We start from the raw sequence: 22360 nt of genomic DNA, 5'->3' as shown, positions 1-22360 counted from the left end.
AGCCGGTCTTAAAGTGAACTTATCCGAAATTTTGGGAGGTACATGAAGGAGTGGACAAATACATATCATATGTGTACCTGATCTATACCTGGTAGATATATTAGTATGGACCAAATCGGTCACTCCCTTCAAGAGTTATTGTGCGCACAATTTTTCCGAACATTTTTGAACTTTTGTGGTGGGGGGTGGGGTGTACCAAACTGAAACTAATTTTGAAATATTACGAAGGCCAAATTTTGTACTGAATCGGCAGATCCATTTGAGAGTTATCTTGCGCTCCAACCACTACACACGGTGTCATAGTTTTTTGTTTGTATATTTCAGGATATTTTCTCAGGAAGTATGGACTTGCTCCTGATGAAACTTGTACTGTCGTATGGGGGGCAGTGAATTCAAGCTGTTACAACAAAAACCAAAGCTATTCGAGAGCAGATCATAAACTGAACATATCCGAAATTTTGTGTGCGAGGTGCCCGAAGAAGTGGACTGATTGAGTCAGTATTGGAACCTCATCTAAGTATGTTAGACATTTCACGATGTACAAAGTATGGACCAATTCGCTTACTCCCTTCAAAAGTTATCGTACGCACAAGTTTTCCGAACATTTTCGAATTTTTGTGGGGGAGGTACCTGAAAGAGGAGACCGATATAACCCTCTTCGAACTTAAACAATGTTTGGACAAAATATTACGAAAGCCAGCCAGATAGACAGACAGACTGACGGACATTGCTAAGTGGACTCCGAATTGTCTGAAACACATTTCGTCCAAACATACTTCGGGTCTTAAGCCATTATTTCGATGAGGCACATTTTGCCCGTATGAAAGTGTATAAAAAGAACATCTACCAACTGCAAATGGATGCAAATGGAGAGTAAAAACAGTGTTGTTTCCAGCCAATCCAATCCATCCACCCATCCATGCGCAAGGGATCAATGAGGTGGTAGCAGTAAAATGTGGGAGTGTTCCCTGCGATATATGCCGCCCGACATTAGTTCACAAATGGAGGGCAATAATCATCTGGTGCTAGAGAACATCAATGCAAATCACTTGCTTTCGCATTCCGTTCTAGGCAATGACCAGAGAGATACAGCGCTGATTGAACATAGCTCCACATTTGGCACGGTCAACGAAAGCTACGAGAACATATGAGATTAGCACAGTTCGCTACAAATCACCGTTGCTTCACCCGTTTTGACGTGTGCTACAAACCCATTATTTGGCTTGACTCAAACCATCTTCCCATCATCGTCTCCGTTTACAGACCTCCCAACTTCGTAACCTCTGACCGCTGTAATTTTCTGAATCATGGAAAAGCTGATTGGCAAGGGTTCAGAGTATTTACCATACATTGCTTCGGAGAGCAGTCCATTACCTCAGATCCTCGAGTAGCTGAGAGAATTTCCCGGATATCATCATAGTTGCGGCTGCTCGCTACATATATTCTGGTCGAATACCCGAACCAGACCAAATTTCCCACTACAGCCGGCGAGACTAGCAAATGAGCAAATTATCCTTCCTACGAACCCTGAAGGCCAAATAGTTGGGGAGATTTAGCTAGTAAGCGAGAATAAGCAGAATAAGTGGCTAGACCACCTGAAGTAATACAACTTTGGTACTGGATTAAGTAACTTGTGGGCAACGGTTTCCAGCAAAATTTCATCAGCATTTGAATCATTTGTACAGATCACTAGAAACAAACAAGTTGATTTGTACATCCCTACATGTAGCGACATCAAAACAAAAGAGTATACATTTCCAAAACTTTTGTTATAAAATTACAAATTAAATGTAGGTTCACGAACTAGAAATTCTTAAAGGAGTGCTGTTGGAGTCCATGTCGAAATCTGAACTGGTGATGCGAAGATAATAGAAAAGCTTTTGTAAGATGAAACAAAATCAGTGGCTGAGAGTGGACGAAGTAAACTCTGTTGCGGTGCAGCGGCGGTGATAAAATTGAAATTTTGGGTGTAAACTTTATGCTGATAAATTAGTTCTAGTTATTTCATGAATTAGTTTGAATTAATAAAGAGTTTGGTTTGTCATGAAAATCATATTTCAATACAGAATTTTTAATTTTCCAAACAAGACATGAAAATTCACGACAATGAATGTCATCTTAAGATCCGAAAATTAATGTCATCTTATGGTGGTCACGCTCATATAAAATTCATGAGTGAAAATGCTAAAAAGATGACATGCCAGATCACTTGCACCAATGATTCAATAGCATCCTTGGCATCGAAGATATTGTTGGGTTAAATCAATTTCGAATGCGGGAAAGGTGGATGATAGAACGGCGTGTCAGTGACAGATCCGAAGAGTTGCACGCGTTATTTTAACCCAGCTCCAGGAGAGTGATAGAGCGAAGAGCAGCTTGGTAAGTCGTATAAGAGCCCTGTCAGTCGATGAGTTACGCCCAGAATTTACCATGAACGATGTTACAGACATCATCCTTAGGGCCCATACGGAATCTGAATGGTAATGCATAAGCAACTGGAAAATCTTGGAGATGAGTATTTAACAAATGTCCTAAATTTTTAGTTAGCCAACCATCTGTGCCAGAAGCCTGCAATGTTGGGAAAATTTGTCCAGCTACTGAAGTCAGAGATGTCAGCAAAGACGAATCATAGAGGCCAATCTCCCTCTTGTCGCCAGCAGCGGAGATTCTTGAGTAAAGTCGTTCTTTACACTAACGTTGGATACGAAGTTTTCCGGCAATTCACACACATATGACCGCAACGCAAAGGAACCCGTTGAGTGAAACAATGAGTTCCCCAAAGCGGGGTGATATCTCCGAAACGGTTTAACTTCCACCTTTTTGACCCGATTTCGGCTTTGGGTACTATCGTCGATGACATATGGGATAGGTTAAATATCTACATAGCTGACATAGTGCAGTTTTTCCATCTAATGAATATAAAAATATCTGCCGCTAAACCCATTGCCACACTGTTCACCCGCTGGACGGCCGAAATCAAGTTCCCCCTGAAGATATTTGTCGATTGTGTACTGAAACCGACCACTAACTACCCCAAGATATTTGGTGTAACGTTCGAAAGCATGTTTAGCCACATCTATTTGCAACAATATCAGAACAAGTTCTAAGGTCGCTGATCCGCAGCACTTGCTGTGCTGATCTCTTGTAAAACAATCGGCTGGTAAGTGGTAATCTATGCGGCGTCAGCGTGGTGTGCCAATGTTAGCGCTATGCAGTGGAAAAATATTCAAATCTTCCAGTATGCCGCCCTGAAGACTGCCTCAGTATGAGTCCTCATGACACCAGCGGACCATCTTCATAAGTAGACGAAGATTTTACCTGCACATCAACACATCAAGATGTTGTCGATGTAGTACGTGGTATTATCACCATGTCCTAGGTGCGTCAGAAGAAATCTTCATGATCTGGAGAGAGAGGCCCAAAGACCTAAGCGAGAACCTCTAGATCAAGGAGCATATCAGGCGGGCTTAAACAGCATATATACTGATGCAGTTGGGCAGACAGTACATAGGTACTGTGTGAATGCCGTACTCCGCAAAGACCAAATGATTTTAGTCCAGGTTCGAAAAAAAGAAATATGAAAATATGGTCTGGGTATAATGAATTTTCATTACAACTAAATTTAAATATCATTAAAATATTTTGTTTTTCAAAACAATACACATATTAGGCCGGTACGATTTGTCTGGAAGGAAAACACCGTAATGGGCCCTTCGCGTTTCTGACTTCTGGGATTAAACTGAGCAAAAAAGGACCATATGTCTATGGTGAAAATCGAGCCTTCAGATTTTGACTTTATGTTTTTTATTGACGTTTTTTTAATATTTTGACATATAACAGCCAAACCATTGAGTTTTGCGATCCAACACAAAGGCCAAAATTATAGCCACCACAATGATTAAGAATTCTCTAGTACATCGCAAAAGAATTAAAATGCTCCTTCAGGCAGTTTTGGCCTTGAGATAGCTTAAATTTTTCGGAAAATATCGATAAAAGACACTGTGGTACAAAAGTTGACCAGAAAAATATTCAAGCGTTCTCCTAAAAAATTCTATCGTGCTGGGATCCATTGACAACGAAAATACCTTTGGTTCTTTTGGGGTCACATCATTTTATTATTTTATGAAGGTAAAGGTAGTGAAAATCTGGGTTTCTTAAATTTTTTAGATTTAAACGGGAATATATTCTTTTTTCACAACCTAAAAGCACTCAAAGACCCTCTGTGAAAAGAGAAATTTCTAATAAACGTTGCCCTAAGCATTCATTGGTATGAGTGTGCGATCAATTTTATACAAGACGTATACAACTCCTGCCGCCAGAAGGACAACCTGCTATTTAAAATTATCATCCCAACGGAAATATTAAACTTGTTTGTGTGTTTAATCATCATATATAATGTTACATATGTATATGGCTTGTAAAGCTTGTATTCTCTTATATATATATGCTAAAAGTGACTTCAAAAAATTCCCGAAATTCTGATAAATTAAAATTTTAAAATCATTTTGTGTGTGAGGTTTTTTTATCTAATCACCTAATATTGAAGATTTTATCAATTCTTTAATAAAAACTCATCAAAATATGTTACAGGGATATGACGTTGTATAAAAGTCATTACCCTATTGTACATCTTACCACCTTTACTTAAGCAATGTTTATTTAAAATCCCGGATTGTGGACTCTATAAAATCATTTTCCTTATATTGAACTAAAACTTCATAAAAAGAATTAATACTTTTATCTTAACGAACAAAAAAATATTCCATAAGGTCCTTTATTCTCTTTAATATATTTCAAGAATAAACTGCAGGATATTTTATAACAAAGATACTCTTACTCAATTCAATTCTTGTTATTGACTAACAAAGTAATAAAGACTAGTTTATTTTTATGTAGACACTGATGTTGTTTGCGCTTTGTCCGCCCCATAATGTTATATCAAAGAGAAGACTGCCAAACACCAGGCAGCCAAGCCATCCAGTCAGCCAGCCTTCTTGGCTTTAACAGTGTTTTCCGTACATTGTAGCTTAAGGATAATATAACCGCATAGCATAAAAGAGGCGTTTTTATCCGTAGCAAAAAAAAGTGTTGAACAAAAATGGCAACAACAACACTTACACTTGTCTTGGAAAGTATCACCAGCAGCAGTATATATTTTATAATTTTCTTCATGGTGTTTTTTTTTTCTATTTTTTGTAATAACATTTTACTGCAGTTGAAATATTCTAGTATGTATGTGTTTATTTTTTATCTTAAAGTACTTCATATTCACGTTGCCAAGTTACACCATTTATTATTGTAATAATTTTTGTTTCTTCTTGTGTAAGTAAATCTGACAGGATTCTATATTGAATAACATTCCCCAAAAATTTTGATTGAGTTTCCTTTAATTCATCAGTTCGTACTGTTACACCTATACAAACATTTTCAATAAATTAACCACTTTGTTAAAATAAATTACTAACTATATAATACTCATATCAAAGTCTTCAACTTTAAATGTAAATAACATTTTACGTGCTTCAAATATGCATTGTTTATACTACAGCTATATGTATATCAATATGTATGTATGTGTATATATTGAAAATCTATTATTATGAAAGTTATATTAGTTATATTGACAGTTTGCGATGGTAAAAGTTTTAATCTCTTTGGGAAACTTCCCGGAAGAGAGTTATGTAAATTCTTTCTTTACTTTGCAGGTAGTATGGAAAAGAGAAATAATCAAATAATAATTTTTGACGAGGGTCTGAATATGAGAAAAGCAATATTTATCAGCTTTTCTGGCAATTTACATAATTAATATTCAATAATTTAATATACTAGGAAATAAATTTAATGAGGGCGAATAACGTATTGACAAACAAGTAAGAACGGCGTTAAGTTCGGCCGGGCCGAACTTGTTATACCCTCCACCACAAGTTGTATTGAAGTAAAATGGAATAATTAGTTTCCTTTCGTGTATGAAGAATACCTAATACTAAATTTCAGCAATTTCGGTAAAACAATGTGAGGCACCATTCTATGGGGGCTATTTCAAAACGTCGATCTGTACCGACAAATTTCTGACGGAAAGTTTTTAGGCTCAAAGAAGACTAAATACCAAATTTCCTATATTTCGGTAAGAGAATGTGGCTAAAACTAAAAAAATACCGAAAATCAAGAAGTAAGCTTCTATGAGGATATAGGAAGAGGTGGACCTATACTGATAATACTCTTCTGGAATATTTTATAACTCTTGGAAGATGAAATAACGAATTTCAGCCATTTCGGTTGGATATTGACGTCACAATCTTCAGTATTACGAAAATCCGGAGGTACCGTTCTATGGGGGCTATATCGAAACGTGGACCTATACCGACGAATTTTAGTCAGAAATGGGGCAATATGAAAGCGTGGACCTGTACAGACATATTTCTGGCGAACAGTTTTATATCACATTGAAGACTAAATACCAAATTTCAGCCATTTTGGTGGAATATTGAAGACACAACCTTCAAAATACGAAAAATCGAGAGGTACTTTTCCATGGGGGCTATATGAAGGCGTGGACCTACACCGACAAATTTAAAGGGGAAGTTTGAGTACCCCCAACGAAGTCTAAATACCAAATTTCAGCCATTTCGGTGGAATATTGAGGTCACAACGTTCAAAATACCGAAAATCGGGAGGTACCGTTCTATGGGGGCTATATGAAGGCATGGACCGATACCGACAAAGTTCTGGGGGAAAGTTTTATACCACCAACGTAGACTAAGTACCAAATTTCAGCCATTTCGGTGTGATAATGAATCAAAAACCTTCAAAATACCGAAAATCGGGAGGTACCGTTCTATGGCGGCTATATGAAGGTGGGGACCGATACCGACAAAATTCTGGGGGAAAGTTTTATACCCCTAAAGAAGACTACGTACCAAATTTCGGCCATTTTGGTAGGATAATGAAGCCAAAACTATGGGGGGTTATATGAAGGGGGCTATATGAAGGTGTGGACCGTTACCGACAAAATTCTGGGGGAAAGTTTTATACCCCTAAAGAAGACTACGTACCAAATTTCAGCCATTTTGGTATGATAATGAAGCTAAAACTTAAAAATACCAAAAATCGGGAGGTACCGTTCTATGGGGGCTATATCAAAACGTGGACCGGTATATCCCATTTTCAATACCAACCATCCTGCAAGTAATAAAAACTTCTGTACCAAATTTTGACTCTCTATCTATAAAATTGCGAGCTGTATCTTGATTTCAACAGACAGACGGACAGACGGACATGGTCAAATCGACATAGAATTTTATGCTGATCAATATATACTTTATATACTTTATAGGGTCTCCGACCAATATTTCGATGTGCTACAAACGGAATGACAAATTTAATTATACCCTCCATATGGTGGAGGATATAAAAATATTTCTTACGGTTATACTTACTTCTATGTACACTATATTGTTAACGGGATATATTTTTTACCTGAAAATAAAAAAGGAAAAACAAGTAAGTATTGAAGAAAAACAAGAGCTGATGGATAAAAACAAATGTCGGTCAGTGTAATTAGATTTTGCTGTAGCAACGCTAATACATATCGCTAATTTTCTCAAAGAGTGGCATAAAGTTATAAAGCACCAAAAAATTGATGCAACACGAAAATTATTAACCATATTATGACACCGCAGTGTGATAGAAGACCAAAAATAAGAAGACACGTATCCCGGCGTTTTTCCCTGTCACTTCAACTTTTGCCGTTATGGGTACCCAAAGACCTGAGGCCTTGATGTCAAAAGGGATCATTTTGTCAGACACATATCTTCTAAACCTCTAACAATTTGGGTTTACTCGTAGAAGAAAAGTTGTAGCTATCGTCTTAAAGAATAATAATTGTGAACACATAAAATCCATTCAACCGTTCAAAATTCAAGAAAACAATGGACCACAAAAATGTAGCAAAGATATCAGCAAACAACTTTCTGGAACATACGAAATGTCTATGACTGGTTCTTAAATGTGAAAATAGCAAAAAACTTTTGAAAATATTCGATTTATATACTTTTTTCTCGAATTCCGGTCAACAGATACCGAACCGCCCAAAAATTAAGGATACAGTCAACTACAAAAATATACCTAAGATTTCTATAAACAACTTTCAAGAACATAAAAAGATTCTAGAAACGGTCCTTCATAGGCGCTTAAAAGAAACAATTTTGTCATTTTATGGGCCGCCCTAGTGTGTATGCTATCCAAGGCCGCCTGGTAGACTTGTTGATCTCAACTGACGTGCATGGATGGTGGAAGCCTGTCCCACAGATTGTGGCAGAAATGCTCACGACGATAACACCACAGGAAGTTCTGTATCAACAACGTCTTGTGCTGCTGATCCACAGCTAAAATTTTCGCCTCCACATGAAAATTGTCCACTTTTGTCATGAAGAAGGGTGATGTTGCAGTCCTCAGGGCGGCATTATGGCAGGTTTGAACATTTTTCCATTGCATTGCGCTAACACTAGCATACCACACTGTCGCTGCATACTGTCACCACAAACTGGCATTTTACTAAGAGAAGTACTGCAAACATCTTCAGTGGGTATCTCATTTCAGCCGTCTAAGTGGTGAACACTGTGGCAGCTGTTTTATATTCCTCAGATGGAAGAAGTCAGATATATACGAGTTTTATGATATTTATCGAAAAATCAAGAGCCATCATGACTGTTTGGCCGCACGACTTGTTCTAGTTCAGTCCTCGACTGATATGTGTGGATATGACGCGTAATGCTCTTGTGCTACTGTGCATTTTTTCAGAATCCAAGCTGATGTAGGTCAACTGGGAAAATCTGCTTAACATGGGTGGAGTAGTACCTTTAGGTAGCACATTTTTTCCGAGCCATACCACTCGCGGGCACTTTCATTTCCGGTTGAAATAACTTGCTTTCCTCTTCGGATCTGTCGCTGTACCGCGGTTGAAAGTAGGCGGTGACTGGTAAATTCTCTTGAAACTTCCAAATAATCTTTTCCACGGCTCAGAAAAGTGCAGTGTTCAGAGGTTATGACGGCGGGTGGTCTGACCAAATGGAAATTACGGGGAGGAGACTTCGTTTATTAGACCGGGCGCCACAATGGTGATATCTGGGAAAACAGTAGTAATCTCCTCTTACCCCAGTTGGAACATCTTCGTTCATCGCGCGAAATTAAGAGCTAGCAATTTGCTCGCCGAGCTTTGTACCTCTCATGTCGTTGCATAGAACGATATGTATAATTTCATGATGTCCTCTAGCACCAGACTGCTTTTGCCCTCCGTAGTGTGATAATAACAGGCAGATAAGGCCGGGCTATTCATCGGCGGTTTGTACACATTCGTTACCTGAGTCGCGGCGACCATGATTTCTTGGACTCATAAAGTCTACAATCTCGCTGACTTTATTGCGGAGATCGTTGTAATTCAATCACAGGAATGATGCATTTCCGTGGCTTGAAGAATAACATGGGGTGTAAAATACTGCATTTGTTGCTATTGGGAAAAGGTGGAGATACGTTTGGAGATATGCTGATGCAGAAACATCTTATTGAGGTAGTAAAATTGGCGGCTAAGACCACAAGCAAGTACAACCATTCCTTCCAAACACCCATCTCACTGATTTTGACATGTAGGGATGCAGATCTGGTAAACGGAACAGATCTAAGTCATGGTATTCTTATCTATCCTAGCATGGATCAAAATATGTATGATTATAGCCTCATTATGAAGAAGGAAACCCTAGTTTCAGGCGATGTGAGTAGAAATGACATCTGTTATCTGTTCTAGAGATATAGCCCCAGCAAAGAGTTTGCCTCAACGATGCAGTTAAAGAGAATGTAAAAGTGATCTGGCAAATGATGAGGCCCATTTGAGATTCCAAGCATCTCATTTTCATCAATAGGATACGGTACGGCATTTTCACCAAATCATTGGTTTTTCATTTCACCGTCCGTTAAGCACGTCATTTTCACCAACCCTTTTGCTGTGCATTTTCACTAGACAGCGGAATTTTATGCAACCCCTATTTTTGGTCAGATTCGTGTAAAATTTTTGGACTGTGCATATTTTTGGCTTCTGATTAAATTGCAATCGAAACATATAACATATGCAAAATTATGCAAAATGCATAAATTTTTATTCATTTTACATATTTTCTTATGCAACAAATATTTCAATAATATGTAGGTATAAAAATGTTTGTGTATACAATGTTTCTGTTTAAAATTCTTTTCAGACAAGTCAATAAAATAGAGAAATATATAACCACAGCCTCAACCTTCAAAATACCGAAAATCGAAAGGTCATAGAACGATACGATAACGGGGCTATATGAAGGGCTGAACCTAAACCGACAAATTTTAGATGGAAAGTTGTTTACCCCCAAGGAAGACTTAATACCAAATTTCCTCCAGTTTGGCGGGATATGTAGGCCACAACCTTCAAAATACCAGAAATCCGGACGTACCATTCTATGGGGGCTATATGAAGGCGTGGACCTATATCGAGACATTTCAGGTGGAAAGTTTTATACACCCAAAGAAGACTTAATACGGAATTTCAGCCATTTCGGAGGGATATTGAGGCCACAACCTTCAAAATACAAGAAATCCGGAGGTACCGTTCTATGGGAGCTATATGAAGCCGTGAACCTATATCGAGAAATTTCAGGTTGAATGTCAGCCATTTTGGCGGGATATTGAGGACACAACCTTCAAAATACCGGAAATCGGGAGGTACCGTACTATGGGGGTTACATGAAGACGTGGACCTATACCGATAAATTTCAGGTGGAAAGTTTTATACCTCCAAGGAAGACCTGGTACCAAATTTCAGCCATTTCGGAGGGATATTGAGGCCACAACCTTCAAAATACCAGAAATCCGGACGTACCGTTTTATGGGGGCTATATGAAGGCGTGGACCTATAACGAGAAATTTCAGGTGGAAAGTTTTATACACCAACGAAGACTTAATACCAAATTTCTGCCATTTCGGAGGGATATTGAGGCCAAAACCTTCAAAATACCAGAAATCCGGAGGTACCGTTCTATGGGAGCTATATGAAGCCGTGAACCTATATTGAGAAATTTCAGGTTGAATGTCAGCCATTTTGGCGGGATATTGGGGACACAACCTTCAAAATACCGGAAATCGGGAGGTACCGTACTATGGGGGTTACATGAAGACGTGGACCTATACCGATAAATTTCAGGTGGAAAGTTTTATACCTCCAAGGAAGACCTAGTACCAAATTTCAGCCATTTCGGAGAGATATTGAGGCCCAACCTTCAAAATACCAGAAATCCGGAGGTACCGTTCTTTGGGGGCTATATGAAGACGTGGACCTATAACGAGAAATTTCAGGTGGAAAGTTTTATACCCCAACGAAGACTTAATACCAAATTTCTGCCATTTCGGAGGGACATTGAGGCCAAAACCTTCAAAATACCAGAAATCCGGAGGTACCATTTCGGAGGGATATTGAGGCCCAACCTTCAAAATACCAGAAATCCGGAGGTACCGTTCTATGGGGGCTATATGAAGACGTGGACCTATACTAACAAATTTCATGGGGAAAATTTTATACTCCCAACGCAGACTTTATACAAAATGTCAACCATTCCAGTGGGATATTCGGGCCACAATCTTCAAAATACCGAAAATCGGTAGGTACCGTTCTATGGGGGCTATAAGAGGAGTACTAAAGACCTTCTGGCGTAGGCAACTCGCAGGTGTCATTTGACATTATTTTTGGAAAGCTTGACAGTTTTTAGCCTAGGCGTACTCAGGTTAGTTTGACATATGACCATGTGTTGTGTTGTTTACAGTAGCTTGATTGAGACACTTCCAAAACATGATTCTTGAACGCTTTTATAACATTTTCCGGCGAAGAAAATAGCAATCATATAGCAAAGGCGTGGTCCTTTTTTCTTAATTTACTGTAATCAAATGAAGTTACTGGATCCCCAGTCGGGGCTGTACGGCGTATGACCCATTAATTCCACGTTTTGTCCGGTCAAACAGGCGCTGGTTTGAATCGATGTGTGAGAGCTCGCATTGTTATGATGCAGAACGATTCGCCTTCTTTTGTTCGTTTTTCGAATTTCTCAGGAGACTTCAGGCAAACACACTGTAGTGTGATGCTCAGAATTAACCGTCCTACATTTCTGAAGCCGTAGAGTCGCCACACGGTCAGTTTTACCGAAGAAACAGGCGAACATTTGCTTCAAAGGTCTTCTTCTATGAACAACTTTTGTTGGATTTGGCTCGCTTTGAAATACCCAAAAGGTCGATTCCTGTTTTGTTTCGGGTTTCTAAGCATAGATCCAAGATTCGCTATCTGTGACGATCCTATAAATGCCGTTTGAAGCACCGCGATTGTTTTTATTCGCAATTTCTTTGCTCTAATCCACGAGAGCCTTTTTTTTGAGCAATTGACCAATTTTGCTGGATCTAGCGAGAAAAAAATCAATTTTTGCGACTAGGTGTTCATGCTATATCCAATATTAGTTAGTGGAATAAATGTCCAAAGATGTCTCTAACTCACGATATTTAACGTGGCGTCCTTGTATTATCCGTTCACGCACGGCTTAATTTTTTCTGACACAACGGCCAGTTTTGGACGACCCTTACGTCCTTCGTTGTTTAGCGAGTGTCCGCCAGTTCTTCATCGACATACAAAGATTTAATTTGATCGATGCATTCTTGCCGTGATTATCCACGTCGAATTTTGTGAAAAATTATAGGATGAAAATGGTCACAAGTAAATTCCATTTTTTTACAAAGTAATTTTTTCAAGTCACTGTAAACAACCCAACACATGGTCATATTTCAAACTGACCTGAGTAAGCCTAGGCTAAAAACTGTCCAAAAAAAAGTCTAATGACACCTGGCACACTGCGAGTTGCCTAGGCTAGAAGGTTTTTTAGTGCCCTTCGTATGAAGACGTGAACCCATGCGCACAAATTTCAGGTGTAAAGTTTCATACCCCTAACGAAGACTTAATAACACATTTCAGCCATTTCGGTGGGATTTTTAGACCACAAATCCGTGTATATAGTTTTGCATATGGTTTTGCATATACTCATTTTATGCAAATGTGTAAAAATATGTCAAAATATGCAAAAAAAAAAACTCTGGGCCTAATTCGTTTTATTTTGTGATAAAACGAGTTTCTATTCAGATTTTCTCTACGACCATCCTAGCCATATATGTATTTGCATAGGATTCCGCTGTCTAATTATCACTAACTCATTGTCTTGGCATTTTCACCAAACCATTAGGATAGGATAGAATGTCGTCCAGAATGCTTCATAGTATGCCGTGAAAGCACTACTTGTATGTAATCCACACTTATATCGGAGTTAGGTACAGAGCGAATTACAAATAACTATAACATTGATTTCTGCCAAACCCATTCAATATCTTCTTATATCATGTTAAGAGAAATTTTGCATCGTGCTATATAATAAAATTGTAAAATATTTTTGACAAATTTACTAGCACGAATCGAAAATGGTTTGTGTCTACAATATCTTCCTTCATTTAACCCTCGGAAGCTTTTAATAGAGGCGCTTAGTTATTTATTCATGAATTAACTTCACTTCTAATATATATTTAATACTGCATACAAAATATTTTTTCTTGCTTCAGATTTGTTAGAACTATTTTAGAATACCACCACCTCTTCTACTCACCCACATCCATCTTCTTCACTGTCAAGAAAGGTGTGTATTTTTTAAGGAAATAAATTCAACTCTTGTTTGACCGCATGTTGGCAAATTTTCAACAAATTTTGTGTACGACGCAACACCTGAAACTTTTCCATGGTTTTCCTGTTACCTTTATTTATAAACAAAAGAAGTTAAGTTTCCTGCAATATAATACACATTTTCCGGTAATTTTACCGCTACTGTTACTTAGTCTTACCATTATACTTTTGTATATTATTTACAATATAGTTGTTAGAACAGCAAGCTAGCCGAGCCATCCAGCCAGGCAGTTCTGACACATATACTGTCTGACTTTTCTTTTGAGTAAGCCAAAGCAAGAAACAACAAAACGAAAAACAAAAATGAATAAGGAACACTCTAGTTGGCTGCATATGATGAAGTTTTCCTGTTGGTGTTGTCGGTAGCGTGGCTATGATGATGATGAGGATTATGTCTTCGTCTACGACGATGGTGTTGTTGAAAATTTAATCAACTTTAATGCAAAGGCTAATAAACATGATCATAGAACGAAAAAGATGGCTCCAAAGGGAGCCTGAAAGGAGGTAGTATGTCTGTCCAACGGTAATATGTGACTAACAGTCTGCCGTCACGAAAAACTCAAAGTTGCACTAAAAACTCAAAGTTGCATGCATTTAATAACAAAAAAAGGATGATACTTTCCTGAAACAAAATGTATATGGCTTTAGTTTTTTGTTTGGTAGCACACTGAGAAATAAAAAATGCAATGAAATAAACAAGTAAAGGTAGGCTATGGTCAGTTATATCGACCATGAGAAGATAATCTGTTCTTTAAAGAAAAATGTTGACTAGAAATTGCCACAATTGTATAAAACACTCGATATTAAGGAAACCTTTGGTTAAAGACAAGGAGAGATATCTCTCATACCAGTAAGTGCATTCCATTCCATTGTTAGCTCAATTATATTTGCAATCCTTTTTATGGTCGAAGCCGAAAGGCGTGTCAAAAATAGTGGTGGGGTGTTTAACAACCTTTGATGTCTCGCGGACTTCAAAGCATTCTGTGGTCAACAAGGGGAAGAGGATCTATTGGATTCCGATGATACCCATATATAATGAATTAGCAAACATTCCTCTCCAGGATTTGTAAAAAAACACTTCTTAGGGTTTATGCGGATATTTAAACATTCAGGCAGAGGTATTTTGTTTTCATACAAAACCCTTTTGTTATAAAGAAATGCATACACTACAGTAGGGTACACTAAGGCACACACATCTTGACACATTTTCTACACACTAGGGGAAAAGTTATGTTTTTACAAATGATTAATGCTTGAGAAAAACAAGTATAGAAGCATTAGCCTGTCCCTTGTGTCAGCTTTAGAAATTAGAAAAAAAGAACATGAAAACAAAAAATGAAAAAGAAAACATGAACAATAATATAACCACTACTATTTACGGATAATAAACTAAGTATAAAACATACTTGAGAGAGCTAAGTGGCATACAGGCAGCATGCAACATATCCTGCATAACAGAACTCGTGTGCAATCTATGTAAGTGAAGTTTCGAAATATAAAGTTGCAGGATTTTGTTACATACAGTAGTTGTTTGGGATGAGTGGCATTACACAAAACACCAATGCAGCAGCATTACACCTGAGTGCCTGCTGAGATCCTCATCGCAGTTCTCTAAAAGTTGAGTTGATGTGAAAATTAAAAATAACAAAAGAGCAAAAAGTAAGTCAACAGATTTATAATAATATGATTTATGTGTGTATTTTGAAATGTGATACTTGTTTATGATGTTTGTTGGCATATTAATATTAAAATGTTGTTTTTGGTAAAATGTTATTTATGTTGAAGCAAAATTTATTCCAAGGAGGACATGGATTTTTACTACCTTCAGGACAATTCACAATTGACAACGGAATTTTTAAAGATCTCTAAGAGCATTGAAATAAATGGGGAGTTGTTTTATAAACGTCGAATTTTTAGGAATTGTTTTAAGAATCATTTAAAAAAGTTATCGGAGGATAATCGCCGAGAGTTTTTCATATTTTAATAAATTCCTAGGATTATAATTATGTTTTACGATTAAAAACAAACACTCTTTTTAAAGTACAATGAACGCTGTATTTTCGACTAAAGAGTCAGAGTCTAACTAAGAATGGCTTGACTTCGAACTCCTGCTTATAACACCAATTTCGCAAGGTAAGTAGTGTAGAACAAAAGTATCAGTTGGATTTGCCGACAGAGATATACCCTCAGCGGGATATATTTCAGGAAGCATGGGCTCGTCCATGAAAAACATAATATCGTTGCAAACAGGACCACAATTCCCATAGGAATCCTGTAACAGATCTTCAACTGCCCTTAAACAAAAATACTGAACTTTTGTGAGGTTTTCAAATGTTAAGTCCATAAATGGGAAGGTGGCAGACTAAAGCTGGTTAGAAAAGACAAAATTCCTTACTTGACCATAGCGTCGGTGTAGGTCAAGGGGTACGGCTGCAAGCTCGAGACGGAGCGCATCCTCGAAGTCTTTGGTGTCCAAAATGAGACCTTGGAAGTGAAGAGGTGGGAGGTCTTCCACAGGGAGGAGAAAGAAGGCGGCACTATCCTTGTGCTGGGGATCGACGACCTCTCACTTGCTGGGCTCGCCAAGACTAAGGGTAAGGCGTATTACTCTCGAACTCAGTGTACTTCAAGATTGGAAAGGCAAGAGTGGGCGACGAAGAGAATACCAATACTACAACCCAGGAGGTCAAACCTACAAAAGATACCCAGGAGGGAGGAGCAGAAGAGCAAATCAGCGCCTCCCAGGAAGCCAACCTACTGGAGGATCAATGATTGAGGTCATCCAGGTCAACCTCCATCGGAGCGAGACGGCAACACTTGGACCATAAAAACAAGGTTTCTGGACTGAACCATATAAATTATCAACTTTTTTACGCAAATACGGGATCCCGCCCGAGGACCTGTATTATATGCCACAAAAAGTTATGCTTTCTTTTTTCTCCAGAGTTGTCATCGTCGGACGTCACAGTATTAAAGCAGGGGAATAGAAATATATACCTGGCATTACTATACCTGCCGTTCGACTCCCCGACATTACCACCTTCGTCGGAATTGCAGCAACTGGTGAGAAGGATCAAGCAAACAGGTAACGAAGTACTAACAAAAGGGGTCAAGCCCTTATAGACTACTTAAATACTAACGACCTGATTACACTTAACACAGGAAATGCACCAACCTTTGTTAATAGAGTTAGGGAGGAAGTATTAGACATAACGATATGTTCAGAAAATCTAATAAACGAGGTACATGAGTGGAGGGATTTGGGGGAATACTCCTTCTCAGACCATAGGTATATTAGATTTAAAATAGCTAGGCCGCTGCCAAACCCGATAACCTTCCGAAACAAATCCAAAACAAATTGGACTAAGTTCGGAAAACGAGTAAAAGAAAGACTAGGGCGAGTAGATGAGGAATGCCTAAATAAGAAGGACATAGATAGGAATGTCCTAAAGTTGACTGTGACACTAGTAAAGTCTTTCGAGGAAAGTTGTACCCTTCGAGAGAGGAAATCCGCCTACGAAAAACCCTGGATTACAGGGGAAATTCGGAATGAAGGCAAGGAGGTCCGCAGACTTTATAATAGGGCAAAACGTAAAAAAGCAGCTGTATTCTGGGACAACTACCAGGCAAAATTGAAGGAATACAACAAAATTACAAGGAATGCCAAACGTAACTCCTGGAAGCTATTCTGCGAACAGGTGGATAGCGTTAACGACGTTTCGAAAATTAAGAAGTTTATGTCCAAAACCCATACACAGACCGAGCAAATGGTCGATGGAACTGTGAAAAGGACAAGGAAAAGGAACAACAGAAGAAACTCTAGGCCTTCTGATGAAAAGTCACTTTCCGTCGCATACCACGGCAAGCACCGAGGCATCGATTGAGTCGGGTTACTCATCAGGAGATGCACCAAAAATTGACAGCTCGATGGTCAAACAAGCCATCACGAGCTTTTCACCATACAAAGCAGCGGGACCAGACCAGATCTTCCCGGCCTTATTACAACGGGAAGTGGACCTTATTGCGTCCAAACTGGTCGGGATCTTCAACGCTTGTCTAAAATTTGCTTACACCCCGCTAGCCTGGCAAGATGCAAGGGTAGTTTTTATCTCTAAACCTAGCAAGGCAAGCTACGCAATACCAAAATCTTATCGTCCGATAAGTTTAACTTCATTCTTACTCAAGACGATGGATCGGACGGTCGACACCATGATAAAGAGTAAAATCCCTAACGATATGCTCAAATTCAAACAACACGCATACGTTAAAGGCTGATCAGTGGAAACCGCATTGCACGAGGTAGTACACCATATAGAGAGAACCTTTGCAATGAAGATGTATACACTTTCTGTATGCATTGACATCGAAGGAGCTTTTAGCAACGTCAGCACCGAAACGCTGATCCACTCTTTAGATGAGTTTCAGGTGGACAGGGCCTTAAGGAACTGGATAAACCATATGCTAAGGAACAGATGGATAAGCTGCGGGCTATATGACGTCAAAATCAGACACAAATTCGGACAAGGAACGCCACAGGGAGGGATACTATCAGCTCTTTTGTGGGTTACTACCATAAAAAGTCTCTTAAAGACCTTAACCGAAGAAGGATTTGACCCAGTCTGCTACGCAGACTACGTTATAATACTTATAAGGGGAAAGAATCCGAATATATTTTGCAGAAGAGCAGAAACGGCTCTCAAAATTGCATACAACTGGACCAGACCGAGAGGTCTGAACGTTAACCCGGAAAAACGGAAATATGTCTATTTACGAGAAAAACGAAAGTGGGTAACTTTGAGGAACCAATTTTCATAAATAGGACAATAAATATTTCCCGCACAGTTAAATACCTAGGAGTAATTCTGGATAGGAAACTAAATTGGAAAGACCATATTCAAGAAAGAGCCGACAAGGGACACAGATGTTGGTCAACATATAGAAGGGCAATAGGCTCAAAATGGGGTTTCAATCCTAGGCTGACACACTGGCTATACAGGGGCGTAATTAGACCAATCTTAACATACGCGTCTGTTGTATGGTGGACAGCTATGGACAAAAATGCAATGTGAAGATATTGCAAAAAGTCCAAAGAACATGTTGCCTAGGCATTAGCGGGGCAATGAGGACTACAGGCTCTAGAAACAATTTTGTTTATACACCCAATAGAAATTCAGGTAAGGTATGAGGCAGCCATCGCAGCTACAAGGCTAAAGTCGATGAGCGAGTGGATCAGTAGAGACCACCAAAACATACTAAAGGTCACAACGGGTGAATCTATAAACCAAATAGTATCAGACCGCATACCTGAAACTAGTGAAGTAGATGTGTGTGAAATTTCAATACCAAACAGAGACATGTGGATCGATGGAACTCTAGCACAGATTCTCGCTGAAAGCAGCGGGTTTACGGATGGGGCTGTGCTAGAGGGGAGAACAGGACTGGGTCTATATATAATGGAACCGGAAACGAAAATCTCCCTCCGACTGCCAGATCATAATACGATTCTTTAGGCGGATGTCCGAGCGATAACAGAGTGTCTGAACTGGTTTGACACTCACACAAAGCCTACCACTGCGAACATCCTTACGGACAGCAAAGCAGCCACATTGGGATTAGGGGTAACGAAATAGCAAACTACTTAGCAAAACAGGCAAGGGTCAGCCTAGATAACGCCAAGCCCTTAAAGGCGACGCGCATAGAGCTAAAGGCATGGGCAAAAGATGCACATGTATCCCTCTGGAATAGAGAAGACAAGGGAAAAAACACAAATATCCTATGGGGGAATCCAGACGGGGACAAAACAAAGGGACTACTTTTACTAAGTAAAAAATACATTAGTAGACTGAGGGGTATCCTTACAGGACATCTGGGTCTACAAGCGCACCTGCACAAAATAGGTTGTGCAGGAAGCAGGGAATGCAGAGCATGCAGAGAGGACGACGGAACGTTGGAACACTACCCCTGTCATTGCCAGGCCTTCACAAACCCGAGAAAACAGCTACTAGGGAGCGACATAGTACAAGGACTCGATCGCATCAGGACAATCGAACTCAAAACATTAAGAGACTATGTCAATATGACAGAAATCTTAGACTAACGTAACATGTGGTGATCCTGCATCACCCCTCTTTTCAAGCTAATCTAACCTAAGTCCATAAATCACTTTATTTAAAAATCACCGATTTTCTTAAAGATTTGTAAGATCCCACAAAGAAGACAATAAATCTGTATTATTGAAATAACCTAAAAAATATAGGTTTCTTTAAAAATCTTTGAAAACTCCGTGGAATTGTTAACAATTTATTGAACATTTTTTTGGATCCCAAAGCCTCTGTAAAATATATAAACAAGTGAATACTTTATTAGTTTAAAGAGATTGAATTTATATTTCATTCCACATCATTAAAAACACTTTTTACGAACCGTAACCCTTTCATTTATAGCATTATTGACTCTCAATTGCACTTGTCATTTGCTGTTGAACTTTAGCCCACAGAAGAAAAAAAAAACAACAAACAAAACTGAAAAAAGGGTGAACAAGCAAAAACTAAGGAGTAAAATTTATTACTTTTATCGTTTTGTTTTCATTTGAGAATTGTTTTGTAGGCCAATCGATATCAGAGGCCAGTTAGTTGAACTACAACAAGAAGGCAACAAATAGCCTGGGCAAGGCCAAAAACTACCAACGTAATATCATAAATTTGTTTTAATTCACACATACACACATATACCAATGTTGTGTATGCATGTATAAGTAGGGGACATCTAACTATTGAGAGTCACGCATACCCAGAAAAAGGGGTTAAACACAGTGGTTGGAAAATATTTATAAATTTTGTATTAGTATTGTTATCATTAGTTAACAACAAACATACATATGTACATAATACATATGCATGTTTTTTGCTATATAAAAGTAAACAAAACATGTGAAAACAAAAACGAAAGATAAATTAATAAAAATTGAAAAGTTAAGATGTAAAAGTCGTTTAATTCGGCCGGGACGAACTATTTAAACCCTCCACCATAAAATATTCTTAACTAAAATGGAAAAATGGGTTTCCTTTCCTGTCCACAATTTTAAGTGCAAAATCTTTCGACCACGAATATCCCAAATGCCTAAATTATCTAATCTAATCTAAACAAGTGAGAAAAGGCTATAGTCGGTACGGGGCCGACTATGTGATACCCTACACCACTACCTCTGATCATAATCTTTTCACTCGAAAACATTTCTTTTATGGAGATACGAAAGTTTTCACCTACCTGGGTTTTATACCAAATGACTTAAGGCGAACTGATCCAAAATAATTAATATTTAATTTTATATTTGACTACTATCGATATCACCAACATCAATAGGCTTCTGTCTCTGTGAGAAAATTTCGTAATGATCCGATCAAAATTCCGACCTGTAGTGTGATTGCAGAAAAAGTGGAAATGCAGAAAAGTGGGATGAATTAACGACTATTGCGATATCTCTATTATTTGACCACCTACGCTAACCTACTTTGCATACTTTTAAAGATGGGATTTTCTACTTTCTTAGTCCGACTTTGCTTTGAAGGTCCCCAACCAAAGGTGTGATATCCGTCATTATTATTAAAATCGCAAAAATGAAAAGTTGGGTTCTATTAGCGACTATTACGATATCGTTGGTTGACCACCTACGACAACCTACGTTACATCGTTTTAAAGGTGATATTTTCTTCTTTCATTGCCAGGTTTTGCTTTTTGTATACCCCTTATAGACTCTGTGAGGCCCTCAGTAACAGTCGAAATTTCGTGACGATCCGATCAAAATTGCGACTTGTAGCGTGATATCCAAACAAATGGAAAAAATGGGATGTATTACCGACTACAGCGATATCTCCGTTATTTGGTCACCTACGCCGACCTAGTTTTCATCATTGTAAAGATGGGATCTTCTACTTTCATAGTCAGGCTTTGCTTTTGGAAAGTCCCCAGCCAATGCTGTGATATTCGTCATTATAATTAAAATCGCAAAAATGAAAATTAGGGTTTTATTTGCGACTATTGTGATATCTTCGTTGTTTGATCACCTACGAGAACCTACTTTACATAATTAGAAAAGCGATATTTTCTACTTTTATTGTCAGATTTTGCTTTTGGTATACCCCGTATAGAAGGTGAGATATTAGCTTTGGAAAAAACGTTGTCTTTTTATCCACATAAGTTTTTTGCCCATTCCGACCCCTAAATATTATCCGACCATCACCAAAATCAATAGGCTTCTTCCCCTCCGGGACCCCCATCAACATCCAAAATTTCGTGACGATCCGATCAAAATTGCGACCTGTAGCGTGATTACAAGGTTTAGATGGACAGACGGACAGACGGACGGACGGACACACATAGCCAGATCGACTCAGCTCGTCGAGACATTCATTTTGGTATATATATGTATGGGTCTACGACCATTATTTCGATGCGTTACAAACTTTTTGGCCAAAACCAACTTATAATACCCTCCCCACATAGTGCAGTAGGGTATAAAAATGTTTTCAATCAGGTGGTACCTTAATATGGGGGATATATCAAAGTGTGGACGTATAT

At 38.5% G+C, this 22360-nt stretch overlaps 1 protein-coding gene across 50 annotated transcripts in view; it reads right to left on the bottom strand.

Moving 5' to 3' along the window:
* Positions 1–22360, bottom strand: part of LOC141397847 (uncharacterized) — a 401443-nt gene that overhangs the window by 73329 nt on the left and 305754 nt on the right. For 25 of the 50 annotated variants that reach the window (XM_073974614.1, XM_073974615.1, XM_073974617.1 and 22 more), the window contains one exon: positions 7437–7476. The exons of the other annotated variants lie outside the window; for them this stretch is intronic. The gene's annotated coding sequence lies outside the window, so the exon portion shown is untranslated. The remainder of the gene's footprint in view (positions 1–7436; positions 7477–22360) is intronic. 50 annotated transcript variants of the gene reach the window in all.

The sequence above is a fragment of the Musca autumnalis genome, unplaced genomic scaffold (assembly GCF_047663935.1).
Source record: "Musca autumnalis isolate F117 unplaced genomic scaffold, ASM4766393v1 scaffold_3, whole genome shotgun sequence".
Classification (NCBI taxonomy): Eukaryota; Metazoa; Arthropoda; class Insecta; order Diptera; family Muscidae; genus Musca; species Musca autumnalis.
This window is presented reverse-complemented; position numbering and strand designations above follow the sequence as displayed.